This window comes from Mauremys mutica, unplaced genomic scaffold, assembly GCF_020497125.1.
Source record: "Mauremys mutica isolate MM-2020 ecotype Southern unplaced genomic scaffold, ASM2049712v1 000835F_np12_obj, whole genome shotgun sequence".
NCBI lineage: Eukaryota > Metazoa > Chordata > Testudines > Geoemydidae > Mauremys > Mauremys mutica.
The window spans coordinates 74,800-97,846 of record NW_025423059.1 but is presented as its reverse complement, the minus strand read 5'-3'; the positions used below and the strand labels follow the sequence as shown (position 1 = coordinate 97,846).

The window sequence follows — 23,047 nt, the reverse complement described above, 5'->3', positions numbered from 1 at the left end:
ACGTAGCCCTCATATGGACAACATACCCTCCTAACTCAGTATCTGTACGTTAACCTTTTACCCCCAGTCAGGGCTATTGCAGATTATGTATTCCTTATGCCAGCCGATCTTAAACCGAACTTTGCACCCCTTGGGTAAGCTGTACGTTGTTCCCTGAGCACCAGAAACTTCTATGCCGAAACTCTGTACTGTATACGTTTTTTTTCTTTGAACGTCATCTTAATAAAATGTTGACTTTTGTTCGAGATCCCGGCTCCTGTTCCTTTGCAAGGTGTGTGCGTTTGCTCCGGGTTTTAGTCTGCTAATACAGCGGGGCGGGGGGGCGATTGAGCCAGACGCGCTTGCCTGCTGCAGACACGGATCCAAGGCTGAACCTCGTCCCCCACAAGCTTGAAAGCTTAACTGAAAACTGTTTAAGAAGTGCTCCCGTCTCCGGCACTCAGCTACCCAGCTCCCAATGGGGTCCAAACCCCAAATAGATCCCTTTTACCCTGTAGAAGCTAGCTGTAAAATCCTGTGACCAGGGCAGCTGCCTAGCAGCCTGCGCATCTGCCTGCCAGCACGAGAGCGCGTAAGACACTAATCCGGATAGTGGCAGCTAGGTGGCAGGGGGAGGGTGTGAAGAACCAGCAGAGTGGCGCAGCGGGAGCGTGCTGGGCCCATAACCCAGAGGTCGATGGATCGAAACCATCCTCTGCTAGGCGTGCGCTTGTTTCTTTTCCCTCTGGGCCTTCAAGCGAGCCAGTGACCAGCAGAGCACCAAGAGCCTAGGCCATGAGGCAAGAGGTGGCTGAGGCGAAGCGGCGGCCTGCCAGGGAGCTCCCCGGCACCTCTGGCTGCCTGGGCTGAAGGCAAGGGGCAGGCCTGGGTGTGGCGAGGGCCTCCTGTCCTGGAATGAGGCTGCAGTGCTTCCTGGTCCCCTTTTCCCACCACCCCGGCAGGTGGCTGCTGCGGGAGAACACGAGGGAGGCTCTGGGGGCGCTAGGCAGTGCTGTGTGTGTGGCTGTCAGGGGAAAGAGCCGAGGCTCCCGACTCGACCTGCCGTTGACTCGCGTGGCTCTGCGTGCCGTCAGCCAGGGCGGGCCAGGCTGCGGACGTGACTCAGGCTTGGGCCGCATGGCCGCGCTTTCCTGACGAGGCATGAGGCAGGCCAAGAGCTTTGCACAGCGTACAGGGAAGGAGGCGTCTTTGAGCCGGCGTGTCTCCTCCGCTTCTCCCTTGCCGCTTGGGCGGAGGCGGGAAGGGAGCGAAATGTTCCCGGCTGAAAGTTTTTGTGCTCGGCCTTGAGGATTAAGCCTGAGCCTCCGGCACGGCTGCTGGCAGATGGGTTTCTGAATGGCATCCAGCCTGCTCTTTGGACCACCAGCTGAAAGCACTGAGGCAGCAAAATGGGACCTTTGAGGCACCCCCACAGGCCTCGGGGAAGCAAGGAAGCAGCACAGGCTTAGCATCGTCCCTGGGTGGGCTCGAACCACCATCCTTTCGGTTAACAGCCGAACGCGCTGACCCATTGCGCCACAGAGACACGAAGGGGCAAGGCTGTATTGAGCACAAAAGCCGGGAATCAGCTCAGGGTACGGTATAGCACATGCATGCAGTGGTTAGACAAGCAACAGCAAGGAACTGGACTGGTATGGAGCGAAAGTTCTGTGGGAAGGAACCGAAAAGAGCAACGGGGCTGTGGTACAGCGCTCGCATACACTTTCTTTGGCCTGTTTTGCTGGAAGAGTTAGCAGAGCGAGATTGTTAGTCACAGGACAGTGGGTGGGTTTATGCAAATTCTGGACTCTTGGAAGGGTGCGGGTGAGGGTCACACGACTTCTGAGGCACATGCACCACCTCTGTAACTAACGTTTGCTACCTCACTCCCTAACAACACACCTTTTACCTCTCAGGACCAAAATACACCGTGAAAAAGATCTAACGACATAAGCTTAGGGCGAGCAACTGCAGCACTAATAACAATTTTAAGAGATTCAAAACCGCCTCTGTCTTTCCACACCAGGGACAACAGAAAGGACATCAGCAGCAGCACCTGCAAGAGACCAACAAACATCCATTTCTACCTCCCTCCACACGCTCCTGTTAGGAACCCATACCCCTTAATGGTGAGTATTTTTCAGACGAGGGTGACGCTCTCAGGCCTCAAATGCCAGGTACAGTTACTCTGTCCTTGATCCAAAATCAACAGGAAAATACACTGGATTACTCCTGCCCCAATAACAAAGAGACTGGGGATATCGCAAGCAGCTGAAATGACCGTTTGGACAAGCACTCCCATCATGCAATCCGGGGTGGGTGTAACTATGCAAATGACATCAGCCCCAAAAGGCCTTGACAACACATCACCAACAGATGGCAGGGCAGACTTCATACTGACCCTGCTTCAACTACATTGTGGCAAAGATTCCAAAACACCGAACGTTAAACCTCACCAAACGCGGGTCAATCCATCCTCAGCGTCGTAACCGCTCGTTATACTCCACACCCGAACGTAACCCTCATATGGACAACATACCCTCCTAACTCAGTGTCTGTACGTTAACCTTTTACCCCCAGTCTGGACTATTGCAGATTATGTATTTCTTACGCCACCCCATTTTAAACAGAACTTTGCACCCCTTGGGTAAGCTGTATGTTGTTCCCTGAGCACCAGAAACTTCTACGCTGAAACTCTGTACCGTATACGTTTTTTTTCTTTGAACCTCATCTTAATAAAATGTTGACTTTTGTTTGAGATCCCGGCTCCTGTTCCTTTGCAAGGCGTGTGCGTTCGCTCCGTGTTTTAGTCTGCTAATACGGCGGGGGGCGATTGAGCCAGAGATGCTTGCCTGCTGCAGACACGGATCCAAGGCTGAACCTCGTCCCCCACAAGCTTGAAAGCGTAACTGAAAACAGTTTAAGAAGTGCTCCCGTCTCCGGCACTCAGCTACCCAGCTCCCAATGGGGTCCAAATCCCAAATAGATCCCTTTTACCCTGTAGAAGCTAGCTGTAAAATCCTGTGATCAGGGCAGCTGCCTAGCAGCCTGCGCATCTGCCTGCCAGAGCGAGAGCGTGTAAGGCACTAATCCGGATAGTGGTGGCTAGGTGGCAGGGGGAGGGTGTGAAGAAGCAGCAGAGTGGTGCAGCGGGAGCGTGCTGGGCCCATAACCCAGAGGTCAATGGATCGAAACCATCCTCTGCTACGCGTGCGCTTGTTTCTTTTCCCTCTGGGCCTTCAAGCGAGCCAGTGACCAGCAGAGCACCAAGAGCCTAGGCCATGAGGCCAAGAGGTGGCTGAGGCGAAGCGGCGGCCTGCCAGGGAGCTCCCTGGCACCTCTGGCTGCCTGGGCTGAAGGCAAGAGGCAGGCCTGGGCGTGGCGAGGGCCTCCTGTCCCGGAATGAGGCTGCAGTGCTTCCTGGTCCCCTTTTCCCACCCACACCGGCAGGCGGCTGCTGCGGGAGAACACGAGGGAGGCTCTCGGGGCGCTAGGCAGCGCTGTGTGTGTGGCTGTCAGGGGAAAGAGCCGAGGCTCCCGACTCGACCTGCCATTGACTCGCGTGGCTCTGCGCGCCGTCAGCCGGGGCGGGGCAGGCCAGGCCGCGGACGTGACTCAGGCTTGGGCCGCATGGCCGCGCTTTCCTGACGAGGCATGAGGCAGGCCAAGAGCTTTGCACAGCGTACAGGGAAGGAGGCGTCTTTGAGCCGGCCTGTCTCCTCCGCTTCTCCCTTGCCGCTTGGGCGGAGGCGGGAAGGGAGCGAAATGTTCCCGGCTGAAAGTTTTTGTGCTCCGCTTTGAGGATTAAGCCTGAGCCTCCGGCACGGCTGCTGGCAGATGGGTTTCTGAATGGCATCCAGCCTGCTCTTTGGACCACCAGCTGAAAGCACTGAGGCAGCAAAATGGGACCTTTGAGGCTCCCCCCACAGGCCTCAGGGAAGCAAGGAATTAGCACGGGCTTAGCCTCGTCCCTGGGTGGGCTCGAAACACCATTCTTTCGGTTAACAGCCGAACGCACTGACCCATTGCGCCACAGAGACATGGAAGGGCAAGGCTGTATTGAGCCCAAAAGCCGGGAATCAGCTCAGGGCATACGGTATAGCACATGCATGCAGTGGTTAGCCAAGCAACAGCAAAGGAACTGGACTGCTATGGAGGGTTTTTTTGCCCCACTTGCCCCCCCGCCTGGGTGGCGCTGCCTAAAAGTGGTGGCCACCAGAGCCCAAGCAGTAGCCCCACCCCTTCTACTCGAGGCCACGCCCCTTCACCACCCCCTCCCCAATGCCCCGCTCCTACACTGCCTCATCCCCCAAGATCCTTCCTCCCGCTCACTGCTCTCCGTCCCCTCCCCACCCTCACTCGCCCTTACGGTCATTACAAAGTGGCAAGGCAGAGCCCTCCCATTTTTTAAAGTCCTGGGGTGTTGTTCCCCCCTGTTCAGGCACCCCTGGATCCCTGCACTTCACACAGCTCTCCCTGATTTCAGCTGTTAGTGAGGGAGCCTCACTGCTAGCACAGACTGGGCAGTTTCTTGCATGAGAGACACTGTCCCAAAGCAGGACTAATGCTTAGAGCTGGTTATCAGTGATTTCAGCTCTGTTGGTCTGCAGCAAGACTCTCCATTGAGTCTTAACCAGCTCTGTTATTACACAGAGAAGAACAAAAGGGTCAAATGGTGCCTGGAACCCTTAAGAAGAATCCACCCCACCGAGTACAACACTTGTCGCTACCTGCTCTCAGCTCCACTGAGAATGTTTTGGGGTCACTCCTTGCCTGTATCAACCTAGGGATTTTGGAGGTTCACAATTAACAGGTGCTCCAGTGGCACAATTGGTTAGTGCGCAGTACTTATAGGGCAGTGCTGAGAGGAGCTATGCTGAGGTTGTGAGTTCAAGCCTCACCTGGAGCACTGGTTTTCATTAGCCAAATGGCTTCACACAGTTATTTGGCCCCGTGGAATGTAGAATTCTAGCCCTGGGGACCCTGAGGCAGGGGAAGAGTCAAAAACACCCCCTTCACTTATTACCTCCTCTCCAGAGCACAGGTCAGAACCTGAAATCCTTTCCCCATCCCTCCTGCAGCCCCTGTGCCAGGATCCGTCAAGCAGAGCCTGGAGTCCTGCCCATCCTTGACCCCTGAGCCTGGAGGGAGAGGAGCAAGGAGCCATTGTTAGAGGGCTTTCCCTTCCCCCGCCCACTTCCCTGGTTCTTGTCACGCAGACAGCAAGCAGCAAAAGACCAGAAGTGGGAAGCGCAGACAAAGGGATGTTTACTGGGGTTAGTTTCCAAGCAAGCAGATTCCGAAGCCCTTCACACCAGTCGGACTTATCTCTATAGACCGACAGAGTTTGTTCCCCAGTGTCCCCCTTCCCAGCTCTGACACCGCAGAGCGTTTACCCCACATCCCTACAGACAATTCTTTCCTGGGTGCTGGCGGGTGAGTCCTGCCCACATGCTCAGGGTTTAGCTGGTCGCCATATTTGGAGTCGGGAAGGAATTTTCCTCCAGGGCAGGTTGGCAGAGACCCTGGGGGGGTTTCACCTTCCTCTGCAGCATGGGGCACGGGTCACTTGCTGGAGGATTCTCTGACCTTGAAGTCTTTAAACAACGAGTTGAGGACTTCGATAGCTCAGACATAGGCCAGGGGTTTGTTACAGGAGTGGGTGGGTGAGAGTCTGTGGCCTGCGTTGTGCAGGAGGTCGGACTGGACAATCATAATGGTCCCTTCTGACCTTAAAGTCGATGAGTCTATGAGCTCTGACACTGCAGAGTGTTTACCCCACATCCCCCTTCCCAGCTCTGACACCGCAGAGCCTGGCCTCTGTCCCTGTTCCCCGTTCCCTAGTCCCATCCCCCCCCCCCCCCCCCGTTAGCATGATTCCAATTTCCCCGCCCACTTCCTGTCTGACCCCAGTTTACACAGTAATAGTCTCAGCTAGACCTTAACCAATCATTGTAACTAACCAATTCTAACCTATTGTAACAGAAATCTCTAACCAAATACATCCCACTCCCCTAATTAACTTACACCCAGCAAAATTAATTCGGCGGCAGACAGAAACAATTAGAGAACCAGACAGATTGACAATAGAAAAGTGGGGGCCAGAAAGATAAACCCTACAGAAATGAGGGTTTCACAACCACAACCATTGAGAAGGGATTTCGTGCCAGACCGGATGCTCTCTTAAGATCTGTTTCTTTATCTGGTGGCGATGGGCACTATCGGGACAGGATCGTCTTCCTAAGAGCCCAACCCCACCTTAGTTCAGTGTGACGGGTTTGGGAGGTGAGGATGGGACCGTTCGCTTCCCAGCTTATGGCTGCCCCTGCTGCTTAGCCAAAGGCCTGAGCCTACGAACAAGGGCTCAGACTCTCCGAGGGAGAGAAGGCCCAGACACAGGCAGACTGGGATTTTGGGTCTTTGTGTTATACCCCTGTCACTAGCTAAGTGAAAAAATGCACCTAAGATCTTAAAGTCTAGGCCTGTACAGACAGCCTGAATATCTCTATTCTAACAGGTTTCAGAGTAGCAGCCGTGTTAGTCTGTATCCGCAAAAAGAACAGGAGTACTTGTGGCACCTTAAAGACTAACAAATTTATTTTAGCATGAGCTTTCGTGAGCTGCAGCTCACTTCTTCGGATGCATAGAATGGAACACACAGACAGGGAATATTTATACATACAGAGAACATGAAAAGGTGGAAGTATGCATACCAACAGGCAGAGTCTAATCAATTGAGATGAGCTATCGTTAGCAGGAGGAAAAAAAACTTTTTGAAGTGATAATTAAGATGGCCCATAGAAGGTGTGAGGAGAACTTAACATAGGGAAATAGATTCAATTGGTGTAATGACCCAACCATTCCCAGTCTTTGTTTAGGCCACAGTTAATAGTATCTAGTTTGCATATTAATTCAAGTTCAGCAGTTTCTCTTTGGAGTCTGTTTTTGAAGTTTTTTTGTTGCAAAATTGCCACCTTCAAGTCTGTCACTGAGTGGTTAGAGAGGTTGAAGTGTTCTCCCACTGGTTTTTGAATGTTATGATTCCTGATGTCAGATTTGTGTCCATTTATTCTTTTGCGTAGAGACTGTCCGGTTTGGCCAATGTACATGGCAGAGGGGCATTGCTGGCACATGATGGCATATATCACGTTGGTAGATGTGCAGGTGTACGAGCCCCTGATGGCGTGTCTGATGTGATTAGGTCCTATGATGGTGTCACTTGAATGGATATGTGGACAGAGCTGGCATCGGGCTTTGTTGCAAGGATAGGTTCCTGGGTTAGTGTTTATGTTGTATGGTGTGCGGTTGCTGGTGAGTATTTGCTTCAGGTTGGGAGGCTGTCTATAAGCGAGGACTGGCCTGTCTCCCAAGATCTGTGAGAGTGAGGGATCATCTTTAAGGATAGGTTGTAAATCCTTGATGATGCGCTGGAGAGGTTTTAGTTGGGGGCTGTAGGTGATGGCTAGTGGTGTTCTGTTATTTTCTTTTTTAGGCCTGTCCTGTAGTAGGTGGCTTCTGGGTACTCTTCTGGCTCTGTCAATCTGTTTTTTCACTTCAGCAGGTGGGTATTGTAGGTTTAAGAATGCTTGATAGAGATCTTGTAGGTGTTTATCTCTGGCTGAGGGATTGGAGCAAATACGGTTGTATCTTAGAGCTTGGCTGTAGACAATGGATCGTGTGGTGTGTCCGGGATGGAAGCTGGAGGCATGTAAGTAAGTATAGCGGTCAGTGGGTTTCCGGTATAGGGTGGTATTTATGTGACCATCGTTTATTAGCACAGTAGTGTCTAGGAAATGGACCGCTTGTGTGGATTGGTCTAGGCTGAGGTTGATGGTGGGATGGAAATTGTTAAAATCACGGTGGAATTCCTCGAGGGCTTCTTTTCCATGAGTCCAGATGATGAAGATGTCATCAATGTAGCGCAAGTAGAGTAGAGGCGTTAGGGAACGAGAGTTAAGGAAGCGTTGTTCTAAGTCAGCCATAAAGATGTTGGCATACTGTGGGGCCATGCGGGTACCCATAGCAGTGCCGCTGACTTGAAGATATATATTGTCCCCAAATGTGAAATAGTTGTGGGTGAGGACAAAAGGGAAGCTGAAGGGCGGGAACTCGGGGGAAGGGGCCATGTGGGGGTGGGTCCTTGGGGAAAGGGTGCAGGGGAGGGGTGTATTGGGGGGGCAATGCGCGAGTGGGGAGTCGGGGGGAAGGGGCAGAGTGAGGGTGGAGTATTGGGGAAAAGGGGCAATGGGAGGGTGGTGCCTTGCAGGAAGGGGCGGGGCAGGACTTCAGGGAAAGGGGCGGGGATTAGGGGGACCAGGCGATGTGAGGGGGGGACCTCGGGGGGTAGGGGCAGCGTGAGGGCAGGGCTTGGGGGGTGGGCACAGCGTGGGGGGGCAGGGCTTTGAGGAAGGGGCAGGCACAGCGGGGCTGGGGGAAGGACTCATTCAGGGCAGGGGCGGGTCTGTCCGGGGGTGACACTGTCCCTGTAGCGGGTGTTTGGAGCCGGGCTCCCCCGGGGGAGGGGCCGGGGGCAGCGGGAGTCGGGGGGTGACACGCGGCCGGTGCCGAGGCCCGTCGGACACACCCAGCCCCGCTCACACCCAGCCGGGGGGGGGGGGGTTACAGCCCCAGCGAACAAGGGGCGCCGGGAACATCCCCGCGGGGCGGACACAGGGATCCAGTCCCCGGACAGAGCCGGAACCGGCCCCGCCCCCGCCAGGGGTTGGGGGGGGCGTTTCCGCAGCAGGAGCTTCGCCCTCCCCCCCGGTTCTCGCCCCCCGCCCCGACCAGCCGCTTTGTGCCGGGGAGGGGGGTGAAAGGGGCGAAGCGGCGCAGCACTTTCCTGCGCGGGGCAGCGTCATACCCTGCACCGGGGGGGCGGGGCCGGGGCCGGGGCTCTCTGGGGGCGGGGCGGGGATGAGGAGTTGCGTTGGGGGGCGGAGGTGTCAGATTGACCCAGGGACCCGCCCTTACCTGGGCTGGGGAGGACGGAGGCGCCCGGGGCAGGCTGGGAGTTGTAGTTCCTGGCTCGTCTCAGAGCGGAAGTGACGGCAACGCGCCCCCTCCCGGTGCACACTGGGAAGCGTAGTTCTCTCTGTCTCTCTCTCTCTTACACGCGACCTTCTATTGGAGGAGGGGCCGTAACACGTCACTTCGCCGCGCCCCTCCCCGCTCCCTGATTGGCGGAGAGAGCGCGGGACAGGGACTCGGCGCGTGGCGGGAGGCCCCGGTTCCCTCGCCCCGAGGCTGCGCTGCCCCCCGCCCCCCCCGAGCGCGCGCTACGGCCGTTGGGATTCGAATCCCGCTCGCGGCCAGGGGCGGTCCCGGAGCGGGGGGGCTGGGCTGTTGCTCTCTGTCCTCCCCTTATGCAGCCCAGGTGGGGAAGGTGACCTGGATGCAGGGAGCCCCGATGTCGCTCCTTGCTCCCCCCTCACAGCCCCCTAGGGGGGCCCGGAGGAACATTGGGGGGAGCAGTATCCGCTCATCACCGCCATCTCCCCCTTCTCTTCCCCTCCCTCCCCCCATGTTCCTATGCCGGGAGGGAGCAGGGAGAAATCTGGGCACCACCCCAAGCAGCACTCCCCTGCCAGCCGGGAGCAGTTTCTGACTTTACACCGGCAGCACACACCTCTCTGCTGCCGTACAGCACCGCCCTTGACCATGGTACCCCTGGGTAATTCCCTGGTGTCACCCACCCCTAAGGCTGGCCCTGGCTATGGGCTTCAGAGGGAGTGACCAGACCAGGCGGCCATGGAGAGCTCCAGCCCCTGTTCTCCCCTCCCAGCTTCTAGCAATCAGAGGCCAGGGACATGCTTCCATGCTGATGACAGGTACTGCTCGATAACGATCCAAAGTACAGGGGCGGCTCCAGACCCCAGCACGCCAAGCACGTGCTTGGGGCGGCATGCCATGGGGGGTGCTCTGCTGGTCCCGGGAGGGCGGCAGGGGGCTCTGGTGGACCTCCCGCAGGCGTGCCTGCAGAGGGTCCGCTGGTCCCGCGGCTGGGGTGGAGCATCCGCAGGCACATCCACAGGCACATCTGCGGGAAGTCCACCGGAGCCGCGGGACAGGCGACCGGCAGAGCGTGCCACCGTGCTTGGGGTGGCAAAATGGCTAGAGCCGCCCCTGCCAAACTACATTCATATTCCTCATCTGAGTCAGATGCCACCAACCAGGGGCGGCTCTACAAATTTGGCCACCCCAAGCAGTCATGCCCGGGAGGCGCCCCCGAGCCGTGGGAGCAGCGGACCTCCCGCGGGCATGACTGCGGAAGGTCCGCTGGTCGCGCGGCTCGGCTGGACCTCCCGCAGCTGCGGGCGGTTCGCTGGTCTGGCAGCTCCGGTTGAGCTGCCGCAGGCATGCCTGCGGGAGGTCCAGCCGAGCTGCAGGACAAGCGAACCGTCCGCAGTCATGCCTGCGGGAGGTCCACTGGAGCCGCCGGCCGAGCGTCCCCTCCGCAGTCATGCCTGCGGCAGGTCCGCTGCTCCCGGGGCTCCGGTGGACCTCCCGCAGGCATGACTGCAGCAGGTCCGCCGGCCCAGCCTGCCGCCCCCCCCGGGAAAGGGCCGCCCCAGGCGGCTGCTTGCCCCGCTGAGCTCTGGAGCCGGCCCTGCCACCAACCGAAGATTGATTTTCCTGTCTAGTGGTTCAGGTTCTGTACTGTTCGCATCAGAGTGTTGCTCTTTGAGGACTTGTGCAACATGTTTCACACCTCATCCCTCTTGGATTTTGGAAGGCTCTTCAGATTCTTAAACCTTGGGTCGTGCGCTGTAGCTATCTCTAGAAATCTCACGTTATACTTTCTTTGTGTATTGTCAAATTTGCATTGAAAGTGTTCTTAAAGTGAACAACATGTGCTGGGGCATCACCCAAGACTGCCATAAAACGAAATATATGGCAGAATGCGGATAAAACTATGGAGCAGGAGACATACAGTTCTTCATCAAGGTCTTCAGTCACAAATTAACGCATTATTTTTTTAATGAGCGTTATCAGCATGGAAGCATGTCCTCTGGAATGGTGGTTGAAGTATGAAGGCATATGGATGTTAGCATATCTGGCACGTTAATACCTTGCAACGCTGGCTACAAAAGTGCCATGAGAGAGCCTGTTCTCACTTTTAGGTGACGTATATAAGACACGGGCAGCATTATTCTAGTAAATGTAAACAAACTTGTTTGTCTTAGCGATTGGCTGAACAAGAAGTAGGACTGACTGGACTCTAAAGTTTTACATTGTTTTCTTTTTGAGTGCACTTATGCAACAAAAAAATCTACATATGCAAGTTGCACTTTAATGATAAAGAGATTGCACTGCAGTACTTTATATTTTACAGTGTAAATATTTGTAATAAAACTATATATAGTGAGCAGTGTACACTTCGTATTCTGTGTTGTAATTAAAATCAATATATTGAAAATGTAGAAAAACAAAAATAAATTTAAATTGGTATTCTATTGTTTAATGATGTGATTAAAACAGATTAATCATGATTTTTTTAAAGTTAATTGTGTAAGTTAACTGCGATTAATTGACAGCCCTAGATTTGAATTTTTCTGTCACATGCAGGACAAGCTGGAATATCTGTGTCTATTGGGTTTCCGGGAAACCCAAAGCCCGCCCCATGCTAACGCATCCCCCACCAGCCTAAGGGGAGGTTCCACAGGGCCTCAGAAACCCACTAATTGCGGAAGACAACTAATAAAAGAACAGGGACAGGAGTGCGGTCAAAGAGTCATAAGAAGGGAGCCTGACGGGGACACTGAGCAGAGAACCCCGGACAGCGCCCACTGCTCCTCGAAGGCGTCAAGGGAGCCAGCGGATGCCGCCCAGAGGAACTCTGCCCGGATACGTGAACGGACTAAGGATCGGAAACAAGCCCCACAGTCGCAGGAGCCTGGGGGGAATTGTGCTGTGAAATGATTTCCTGTTCTGACATGTCCCCAATTGCCCTTTTTGCCCTAACAGGCTGCAGCGCAACATCCATGTTTTGCTCCAGCTCATTCCGTCCTCCCAGGGGCCGGGGAAGGGAAATGGCTGCGGTGGAGCCAGTTGAGGGAGGGATTATCAGGGAGTTGCTGGCGGGTTCCCTTGGCGGGGAGAAAGGGCAGTAAATACACAGGGGGTGGGAACTTCCAGGAAGGTTGGTCTGGGTGGGAGAGGGCAGGAAATCCCCAGGGTGGGGGACAGGGTGTGACAAACCTGCTGGGATTTGTTTACTGTGAGGCTCCAGCATTTCTCAAGTGTGGCCACCAGGGGCTTTTATTGTGGCCACAGCCTCCTGGACTGTAATTGAGGGAGTGCGGTGGGGCTCAGGCTTCAGGCTTCTGCTCTGGGATGGTGGGCGGCAGGCTCAGTCAAGATACATGGAACGTAGGCTGGGTGGGGAGAAGTCTGTGTAACTCATCCAGTTATTGATATACATGTGACCTCGAATATTACCAATCTGTGTGTCCCCCCACACACACAAAACCCCCCCCACACAAAACCCCCCCAAACCAACCATCTCCCAAACAGACCCTCAGTCCGGAAAGCATTCATCCCTCATATTATTAAAAAGATTCAAAGGAAACAGAAGAATCCCAGCTTTTAAAACAATCCTCTAGCAAGACAAAGAAACTCACATCTGTAGACTCAGAAAACAGTCCCAAGAAATTTTAACAATATGTTATGAAGAAACCAAAGTGATAAAGAGACCTGATTTTTCATCTACTTTAAAAAAAACTTCTCAAATCAGCATCTTTAAAGTGAAACTTTTTCTGCTTTTTAACCAGACAATTCTCCTCAGAAGGAGAGGCACTGGTCCTGGAGACACTGCAATACCAGGTCAATGCATGGGGTGGACAGAGCAAGCTCCATTCCATCCCCTTGTTTGAAAAATCAATTTAATATACAGTCCTCAAATAAAGGACCTATCAGATATTAAACTGATAAGAACAGATTTAAAGTTTATTAGAGAATATTTAAAAATAAACGATACAAAGTGTTTGAAGCGTCAGTTATTGTGTCATTGGGGGTAACATACAGGTTGTAGGGGGGTGTTAGCGTTTGGGTATTGGACGGCATATACATATACACAGTCTGTCATGTCCCCAATGCGGGGTATACGGTGGGTGGGTTCAAGGTACAGCCAGCAAGCAGTGAGGGCACATCACTCATACAAACAGGTTATGGATAGTCGTGGGTGTGAGTAAATGAGCGGACTGGGTAATGGTGATAGGGTGCCCCTCACAGGGCAGAGTTCAGTTTGGCTGGTTCAGGGCTCAGGGGATAAAGTCCAACAGGGGAAGTTTACAGGTCTCTTCCCCCTTGTGGGTGCGCGAAGTCACGCCGGGTCACTCTTGGTATTGACGGTGGCCGGTGACGTGCTCTGTGTAAATGTCTCTGGACCACCGAATAGCGTCCGAGACCATTAGGCATCTCATGAGCCACGTGTAGCGAAGGCCCACCCCACACGTCCGCAGCACGCGCTCATTAAGGGGGTCCCAGGCGCCCAAGGCCCCAACGATCAGAGCGTCGGTGTAGACCTCGTAGTCCTTTGCTCGCAGGGTGTCAGCCAGGGGAGCGTACTTTTCGAGTTTGCGGGCTCGGGCTTGGCGGAAGGCCGTGGTCCTATTCTCGAACGGGATCGTCACGTCTACGAGGATGATCTTTTTCCGGTCCTCATCCATGATGACGATGTCCGGGTGCAGCGGGCTGTCGGTGCCGGGGATGGCGCGATTGACAGCGATCTCTCCCAGGTGCGGGGCGATGGCCTTCACCAGGCGGTCCTGGATGGCGTTGTGGCGCAGCTGCCAGGCTCTGCCGTGGGGCCTGCAGCTGCACAGGACGTGGGGCAAGGTCTCCATGGTGTACCCGCACCTCCAGCAGCATTTGTCCGGGTTCCCGTGGCGGATGGCTTCGTTGAGGGGGACACAGTTCAGCCGGGCACGGTGTATGAATTGCCATTCTGCGAAACGGATGAAGCTGTCTGAGGGAAGGAAGTGGTTGCTGGAGTCCCACTTGCTGGTGACCTCGAAAGCCTTGCCCTGGTCCGGCTTTTTCTTCAGGGTGTCCACGTACAGCGCGCGGATGGCGGCCTTCAGCGACCTCTCCAGCATGCCTCTGGCTCCAGGGCTGACGATGGTGTTGTCCTCCGTCCCGATCTGCGGTATCAGGACTCCTAGCTCCCGCCGATCTTCGCTCCATACCCAGCGGCAGCCCAGTCGCTTTCCCAGTCGGCGGGTGGCGTTGCGGGCGCGGGTCCACAGCGAGGCGACGTCGCCCCTGAACGGGCTGAATTCTCCATCCAGGGAGCCGTCAGGAAGGTGGCCACGTCTTGGTCGGAGGGGGGTCTGCTGATTCGCATCGCGGTGGCGGCGCGCAGGGCGGTCATCGCGATGTTCTTAACTGTGGCATCCGGGCACGTCAGGAGGCGAAAGGTGTGCGTGACGACCGCGATGTCGCAGAGGTCTCCCATGCGGGGGACGTTGGCGCCCCCGTGCCGGTGGGCGATATAGACGAGCTCGTTGCTGGCTCTCTGGGGTAGGGACAGCCACTTCTTCACCAGCTGCCGGATGATGTTGTCCGCTTTGTTGAGGGGCACCTTTGCCACGGCGGACCCTCTCAGGACAAAAGAGATGCGGGGGATCAGGAAGGTGTTGAGGGCGTTGATTTTTTGCCACGGTGCCAGCAGGGATGCGTCGATCTTGGCGGCGTCCTGCAGGATCTCCCGGATGGTGTCCTCGGGGGTCTGCCGGACGCGGAAGCCCGTCGGCGTGCCGAGGTGCTGGTAAGCCTGCCCCTCCGCCAGGGGAACGATGGTCTCGCCCTGGACGAGGAACTCCGTCGTCAGCACCGAGTCCCTCTTGCTCCCATCGACGTGGAGGGACGCGCACTTCTTGGCGTTGAAGCGGAGTCCCGTCCAGTCCGCGGCTCTCCCGATGGTGTCGAGGATGCCCTGGAGTCTCTCGGGGTCGTCTGCGGTCAGGACCAGGTCGTCCGCGTAGGCCAAGATGCTCACCCTCTCGCCGTGTAGGTCGAAGCCGTCGGTGCCATCGGAGATCGCCCGCAGGAGCGGCTCCATGGCGAGGTTGAAGATGATGGGGCTGAGGGGGCAGCCCTGCTTCACGCCGTTGCGGATAGGAATCTCGGCGGTCTCCCCCCGACCGAGCGGATGGCGGCGCTGCAGCCCCCGTAGAGCTCCCGGACCAGGCGAAGGAAGGTCTCCGGCATCCCGAACTCCCGCAGCGTGCCGAAGACGCGGCGGTGGGGGACGGACCCGAAGGCGCCGGCCAGGTCGAGCCACGCCATCGCGCACTGTTTCCGCGCCCCCCTGGCCGTCCGGAGGACGGTCCGGAGCAGGAAGCCGTGTCCGCAGCACCCCTCCGACGGCACGAAGCCCCCCCGGGCCGACGGCTCCCCTGGCCGTCGCCCACTCCGCGATTCTGGCTGCCAGGCAGCTGGCGCACAGCTTGCACATCGCACAGCAGAGGGAGATGGGTCCCCAGTTGCCGGGGTCGTCTCGCTCGCCCTTCCTATGTATCAGGACCGTCACGGCCCTCCCCCAGGAGGTGGGAGACTGGCCAAAGCGCCGACACAAATCAAAGATGGTGGAGAGCACGGGGCAGCCGGGGTCCTGCCTCCTGAGGAGGCCGCAGGGGATGCCATCCCCTCCGGGCGCGGTGCCCCTGGCTCTGGAGAGTCTCGGCGCCAACCCCTCCGGAGTGAAGCCAGCCTCCAGGCCATCTGCGCTGGCGACGCGGGGCAGCGGACGAAGGCACTCCGGGCGCTGTGCGTTGTTCCCAGGCGTGCCGCCGAATACTCCGAGGAAGTAGCAGTAGAGGCGCTCAGGCGGGATCGCGCAGTATGACGGGGGGCCGTCGAGGGCCTCTCTTACGGCCTTGAGGCGGTTTGATCTGTACAGCTTCTGGATCCTTGAAGCTGCTGCCAGGTCGTAGCGATGGCTGGCATTCCTTCTTCCGGTTCCTCTGGTGGAGGTGCCGCGATTCGGGGCAGGTCGTCTGAAGGCAGGCCGGGTGGTCTCCTGGTTAGGCGTCCTCCTGGAGGCAATCTCTGCCGACAGCTTGTGGGTGAGCCTGTGTGACGTTATTGATATAAATGGGGACCATATAGAACATGGGTTGCAACCAAGGTCCTGTAGTGGCACCAAATCCTAAGTAAAAGGGGTCATATAAGGTGTCTAAGACCAGGTTCTGGGTTGCTGATTATAATTATGCTGTCTATATGTCTGTATCATTTTTAGTTGAAGTTATGAATGTTGGCTCTATGCTGTCTGTATTTCAAGTTTGTGCTGTGCTTCTGGGGGAAGCCTCCCAGACAAGCTGGTGTTAGCTCTGCCTAGCCTGTTTGATGGCCCATTAAGGACCATTAAGGACACAATGGACCCATGGAGAGAAGGCAGACACGCCTTGTGACTCGGCAAAGTATGCAGGGACTGGCCCATGTGACTCCAGGCTCCATCTTGCTGTAAATTTCCACAGTGAAGACAAAGAGATTCTTACACCTGGAAAAGCCTATATAAGGCTGATGCTTCATCTCCATCTTGTCTTCAATCCTGCTTCTGACCTCTGGAAGGACTTTGCTACAAACTGAAGCTTTACACAAGGGACTGAACGACCCATCCCAGTGGGGGATGCATTCCAGAGACTCAATTTGAACCTGCAGTTTACTCCAGCACTGCTGCAAGCCTGAACTAAGAACTTTGCCATTACTGTATGTAATTGATTCCATTTAACCAATTCTACCTCTCATTTCCACCTTTTTCCCTTTGTAAATAAACCTTTAGATTTTAGATTCTAAAGGATTGGCAACAGCGTGATTTGTGGGTAAGATCTGATGTGTATATTGACCTGGGTCTGGGGCTTGGTCCTTTGGGATCGAGGGAACCGTTTTCTTTTATTGGGGTGTTGGTTTTCATAACCATTCATCCCCAGGACGAGTGCACTGGTGGTGATGCTGGGAGACTGGAGTGTCTAAGGAAATTGCTTGTGTGACTTGTGGTTAGCCAGTGGGGTGAGACCAAAGTCCTTTTTGTCTGGCTGGTTTGGTTGGCCTTAGAGGTGGAAAAACCCCAGCCTAGGGCTGTGACTGCCCTGTTTGAGCAATTGGTCCTGATTTGGCACTCTCAGTTGGGTCCCGCCAGAATCGCTCCGTCACAGTGGCGTAGTCGGCAGGATCCACAGGACCAGGTCAATTAAGCTTTGGGTCAGAACCCCACGCTATCCAAATTTTAACTTTGGGATTGAGAGTTTGGTTGGTTAAAGGTCAGTGACCATGAGACAGAAAGCATCAGGAAAAGCAAGGAAACTGCAAGCCTTGAGAGACAGCCTGCAGTTTGATTATGAGCAAGAACTGGCAGAAATTCGAATGGAGAAAGAGGCTGATGAGAGAAAGAAAGAAGTTGCTAAGAGAGAAGAAAAAGCTCGTAAGAGGCGTCTGGAGCTGCTGGCTGCTGAGGAGAAAACTCGACAGATGCAACAGGAGACAGCTAGACTCCAACTCCAAGTCAAAAAAGCAATGGAAGAACAGCAGAGACTGTATCCTCTTGAAAGTCCAGTTTGTAACAATGTTGGTATGTTGTATAACTCTGAGCAGTTGTCTGGGGGTAACCAAATGTACCCCAACAATGCCACCTTTTATGTCAATGCTGTTACTGTGTGTTCAGTAGGGGGTGGCCCCATAAATTGTGCCAGTGCTATGGATGGGAATGGGAATGGAAAATTCATAGAGTGTGTAAAAGTCAATGGTAAAAGCTGTTTAGGGCAAATTATGGCTTCTAACATCACTCTTGTTAGAGCAGATCTGGTCAAAGAGGAAGATTATTTACCAAATCAGAGTGTGAATGTTGTGATCCTCTGTGAGTTTACTGTCCGTGTGCCTTTAGCCAGAATCCACCTTGAGTGGAATGGGGCTCAGCATGAAGTGATAGCTGGCGTCAGGAAGTTATTGCCTAAAGATCTTTTAATTGGGGAAAATGTTAAAGATTGGTTCAGTCCAGGTAGCCAGTCACAGGAGAGGAATGATCTTAAACCTGTGTCTATTGTGGGCAATGATTTGCCTGAGGTGGGTTGCTCCAAAGGTTTGTCTGTGCCAAGAAGAAGTGTGTCTGGGAATGAAGTTTCTGAATGTCTGTCTGATGTCTCAGAAGTGAATCTGGAGTTAGATCAAGAGCAGAAAGATCTCATGGATGAGGAAAATGTTTCTCAGGAGCAGATTAAAGTAAATGGTCAGGTTAAAGCCCTAACTGAGGAAGGAAAGGGTAAATTTGTGATAGGTAATGGATTGGTGGCTAGTGCAGCTTGTAGAAGTAAACCTGAAATGGGTAACTGTGATTTGCTAAAAGTAGCTCAGTGTAGTGAAAAGAGCAGCAGCTTATCTGTTGGGAGAGGCAATGTGCCTGGAAGGGAAAGTTTGAAGGAGCCTAGGCAGCCTTGTGAGCTGATGGCTTTGTCTAATCAGCAGTTTGGGAAGGGAGGGATAGTGGAAAATGAGTGTCCATATCCCTTACCTGTTTCCTGTGTGGAGAAATGTGACAGTGGAGGGAATGTGCCTGTCTCTGTCAGGAGTATTGACTTGCCTATGAAGGAAGCTACCCCAGTCTCCAAGCAGTTGTCTGTGAACAGCCCTGTGTGCTGGGACAAGGGAAGTGAAATCCCAAGCTGTGTGTCTGGTGAAGGAGAATGTGTCTCCGGCTCTTCTGTGTCTGTGGAGCAAACAGAAGGGGCCTTTCAGCCTGTGATGGTTGAGGGTGATTCAGTTGTCTCGGAGTTGGTTGTAAATACAGCTAAAGCCCAGGAAGGGAATAGTCCTGAGTTTGTGTCTGCTGGGGAGAATGGCACTGTGACTAGGTTGCATCCAGTTAGTGTCATAGCAAAATCCCAGAGAACAGACAATTCTGGTGCTTGTAGTTTGCCAGTTGCTAATGTGTGGTTGGAAAAGGGTGCAGCAACTCTGTCTGATCAGGGAGGGATAGCTCAGTGGTTTGAGCATTGGCCTGCTAAACCCAGGGTTGTGAGTTCAATCCTTGAGGGGAGACAATGCTGTTGGGACAGGAATGTCTCCATGCTGAATCGGTAAGTGAGCAGTCTGTGCTTCAGGATCTGAGGACAGATTCAGTTACTGGTTTTTCAAAGCAGAACAGTTTTATGGCTAAATGCTTGAGGAGGCAGGGGAGAGCAAGCCAGCTCTCACCCTCAGACTCTTGGGATTTGTGTGGTATCTCTGTTAGACAAAGTCCAGCCGTGGAATCCATAGCAGCTAAGAAGTTAAAAGCTAGTGTCTGTGTTGATGCGAATTACTTGGCTGGCAGGGAGAAGAAAGACTTGCTAATAGCTGTTAGCACAGAGGGCCCACCCCATCAGCCAGTGAATTCTGTTAAGCAAGAGAAGTCAGGGTTTAATCCTGCAGGACAAGAAGGGAAGAGAAGACTGAATTTTGCAAAGGGAAGCCACAGGTTAACCCTAAAAGGCCCAAACTCCACTGGTATTGAGCCAAGGGTGTGGCATGACAAACATGTTTGTAGATGGACACTTGCAATCAATTTGTTGTTATTGCTAATGCTAACTGTAATAATGTATAATGTGCCTAATCTTTTGGAAAATCCCTTGAACATGTTGAAAGGAATACATGAAAACACACTTTATGTTAAAGGGCCTTGCTATACTGATGTTTCACAGTTAATGCCTGTAAACAGTGTTGGAACTTTTCACAGGGGAAAATACATTCCAGACCTGATGTGCTGTATGAAAGGGGAAACTGAGGCACACTACCATATTGCGTTCATGGCTAAATGCCAAAAGTCCTGTACTATGAACAACATCAATATCTACATTGGTTTAATGTTAATTGGGTTCAAAACATTGGCCAAAGCTGGTATGGATAAAGTAGCTGTTTTCTTTAGCTCTTGGCAAGATCACCTGAAACATACAGGAACCATGCTGCAAAAGCTAACCAAGTTATACCTTAAGTTTGTAAAGAGATCCATTCATGTTATTGAACAGGACTTTGATAAACCATTTCGGTTATACACTGGTACGGCCTCTAGCCCAACACTAGCTGTAGTGAGACAGACCCAAGGAAAGGGGGCTCTTGGGATGCAGTCTGCGATGTTTTGTCATCCCTTCCTGCATCAATTTTGCGTTGGGGGTGTGACGTTATTGATATAAATGGGGACCATATAGAACATGGGTTGCAACCAAGGTCCTGTAGTGGCACCAAATCCTAAGTAAAAGGGGTCATATAAGGTGTCTAAGACCAGGTTCTGGGTTGCTGATTATAATTATGCTGTCTATATGTCTGTATCATTTTTAGTTGAAGTTATGAATGTTGGCTCTATGCTGTCTGTATTTCAAGTTTGTGCTGTGCTTCTGGGGGAAGCCTCCCAGACAAGCTGGTGTTAGCTCTGCCTAGCCTGTTTGATGGCCCATTAAGGACCATTAAGGACACAATGGACCCATGGAGAGAAGGCAGACACGCCTTGTGACTCGGCAAAGTATGCAGGGACTGGCCCATGTGACTCCAGGCTCCATCTTGCTGTAAATTTCCACAGTGAAGACAAAGAGATTCTTACACCTGGAAAAGCCTATATAAGGCTGATGCTTCATCTCCATCTTGTCTTCAATCCTGCTTCTGACCTCTGGAAGGACTTTGCTACAAACTGAAGCTTTACACAAGGGACTGAACGACCCATCCCAGTGGGGGATGCATTCCAGAGACTCAATTTGAACCTGCAGTTTACTCCAGCACTGCTGCAAGCCTGAACTAAGAACTTTGCCATTACTGTATGTAATTGATTCCATTTAACCAATTCTACCTCTCATTTCCACCTTTTTCCCTTTGTAAATAAACCTTTAGATTTTAGATTCTAAAGGATTGGCAACAGCGTGATTTGTGGGTAAGATCTGATGTGTATATTGACCTGGGTCTGGGGCTTGGTCCTTTGGGATCGAGGGAACCGTTTTCTTTTATTGGGGTGTTGGTTTTCATAACCATTCATCCCCAGGACGAGTGCACTGGTGGTGATGCTGGGAGACTGGAGTGTCTAAGGAAATTGCTTGTGTGACTTGTGGTTAGCCAGTGGGGTGAGACCAAAGTCCTTTTTGTCTGGCTGGTTTGGTTGGCCTTAGAGGTGGAAAAACCCCAGCCTAGGGCTGTGACTGCCCTGTTTGAGCAATTGGTCCTGATTTGGCACTCTCAGTTGGGTCCCGCCAGAATCGCTCCGTCACAGCCTGTCAATGAGCAGGTCGAATTCCTCAAAGGAGGCTGCTGCTTGGAGCTTCTCGATCCAGGTGGCCTGCCAGGGCGTGGTTGGCCTAGTCGTCGACCGCCGGTCCTCGTGTTCCTCGGCCTGTGTGGGTAGTATGTCTGCAGTTTGGTTGATAGGTGGCCTCGTTTGCGGCTCGGGGGACCACTCGGTTGGCCCCTGAGGCATAGGCGCCGGTGGGGTATTAGCATTGCTGGTTGATGGCTTGGCTTGGTTCGGATCCGTGGGTGTAGGGGTGGTGCCCGGACTTCCGCCCGCAGCCGTCGTCTGAGGGGTTGCTGTGGGAGCGTATGACCGTCTGGTGGTCGGGGTTGGCCTCGCGTCTCTTGGGGCCGTGCCCGTCTGTCTGGCGATGGGGGTCTGGTGCTGTGGTCTGGTCGTAGCGGTGGGGCCTTCAGCGGTAGCAGTGTGCGGGGCAGTCTGAGGAGTGGTCCCTGCTGCTCCGGTGGGTGAGGTTTGCAGGGCAGGCCGAGGAGTTGCGTTGGTGACCCTTGTGGCTGGTGTCCGCAGGGTGTGCCGGTAGCCAGCACTGGTGCCTCTGGCGGCAGGGTCTCGGGTGGCCACGCGTGGCGGAGCGCTGGCCCTTCTCGGGGCGGGGTCATATTGGTTGGAGGGGGCACTGAGACGCCTTAGTTCAGAGAGCTTCCGGGCGACTTGGGTGGATGTGAAGGGGTTCCAGTTGGTGGGGGCTCGGTCGATGTTTCCTGTTGCGGTAGTCGTCGTTTTGGCGGCAGTGCCCTGGTCCACCAGCTCAGGGGCTGGAGTGGGTTTCTGGGCGGCAGTCGGCAGGGTCGCTTTGCCTCTTTTTGGCGCAGGAGTAGTGGGCTGGGGCACAGGGTGGCGGGGGACCGGAGCCGGAGTTGTTGTTGTGCGGGCCTTCTTGCAGCTGGCCTGGTGCACCTTGCATTTCCTCTGAGACTCGAAAGGCAGGCTGCAGAGGGTGCAGCTGAAGGCGGTGGACCGGCCGTGGCATCTCCTTAGGTGTCTGGTGAGCCCTCCGAGGCGAGGAAAGCGTCGAGGCAGCGGGCAGATGGGGCAGATGAGCGCATCTGTGGTGAGGGGGTATTGGAGGTAGACGGTGTCTGGGGTGGAGCAGCCATTTTGTGGAGCGTTAGGGCCCTCCTGGTCATCCTCCATCGCATGGCTGGTGGGTGGGGGGGCATCCTCCAGCAGTAGCTGTGTCCCGGGAGTACTTGGGGTTCCTCCCAGTGGCTGGGGTTCCTGGGAGGTGTGGGTGTCCTGTAGGGGGTTGCCCCTCGGCGGCGGGGGTTGCTGGGGTGCAGGAGGCGTATCCGGCGGCCGTAGGAGGACGGGGGAGTCATCTCACAGCGGCTGGGGCTCCTGGGGTGCAGGAGGCGTGTCCGGCCATCGCAGGAAAACAGGGGAGTCGTCTCGCGGCGGCTGGAGCTCCTGGGGTGCAGGGGGTGTGTCCGGCCATCGCAGGAAAACAGGGGGGTCGTCTCGCGGCAGCTGGGGCTCCTGGGGTGCGGGGAGTGTGGTCGGTGAGCGCAGGAGGACAGGGGAGGCATCTCTTGGCAGTTGGGGCGGTCGGCGGTCAGGTCTCGCGGGGTCTGGAGCGGCACGTTCGCGGGGGGGCAGACTCCTGGTTGCTGAAAAACATCAAGGGGCTCCCCAGGCACCGCGAGTGGTGGCGGCTGGGGCTCCCGACCGGAGTATCCCGACGTGCCGCTTGGGCAGCAGCAGCCAGGGCAGGGATCCCCCGGCCAGAGAGGCGACGGCAGGAACGTGCAGCAGAGCCCCTCGGGCAACAGTAGCCAGGGCGTGGGGCAGGGATTCCCCGGCTGC

At 54.7% G+C, this 23,047-nt stretch overlaps 5 non-coding genes across 5 annotated transcripts; 2 read left to right on the top strand and 3 right to left on the bottom strand.

Moving 5' to 3' along the window:
* Positions 1-628: 628 nt before the first annotated feature.
* TRNAM-CAU lies at positions 629-700 on the top strand. The gene has a single exon. It is a non-coding gene; the product is annotated as a tRNA-Met (tRNA).
* Positions 701-1,451: 751 nt separating this feature from the next.
* TRNAN-GUU lies at positions 1,452-1,525 on the bottom strand. The gene has a single exon. It is a non-coding gene; the product is annotated as a tRNA-Asn (tRNA).
* Positions 1,526-3,945: 2,420 nt separating this feature from the next.
* Positions 3,946-4,019, bottom strand: TRNAN-GUU. Its single transcript has one exon. It is a non-coding gene; the product is annotated as a tRNA-Asn (tRNA).
* Positions 4,020-4,794: 775 nt separating this feature from the next.
* On the top strand, positions 4,795-4,888 carry TRNAI-UAU. The gene is made up of 2 exons: positions 4,795-4,832; positions 4,853-4,888. It is a non-coding gene; the product is annotated as a tRNA-Ile (tRNA).
* A 7,879-nt stretch (positions 4,889-12,767) lies between these two features.
* Positions 12,768-12,951, bottom strand: LOC123357601. The gene has a single exon (XR_006575581.1). It is a non-coding gene; the product is annotated as a U2 spliceosomal RNA (small nuclear RNA).
* Positions 12,952-23,047: the final 10,096 nt, after the last annotated feature.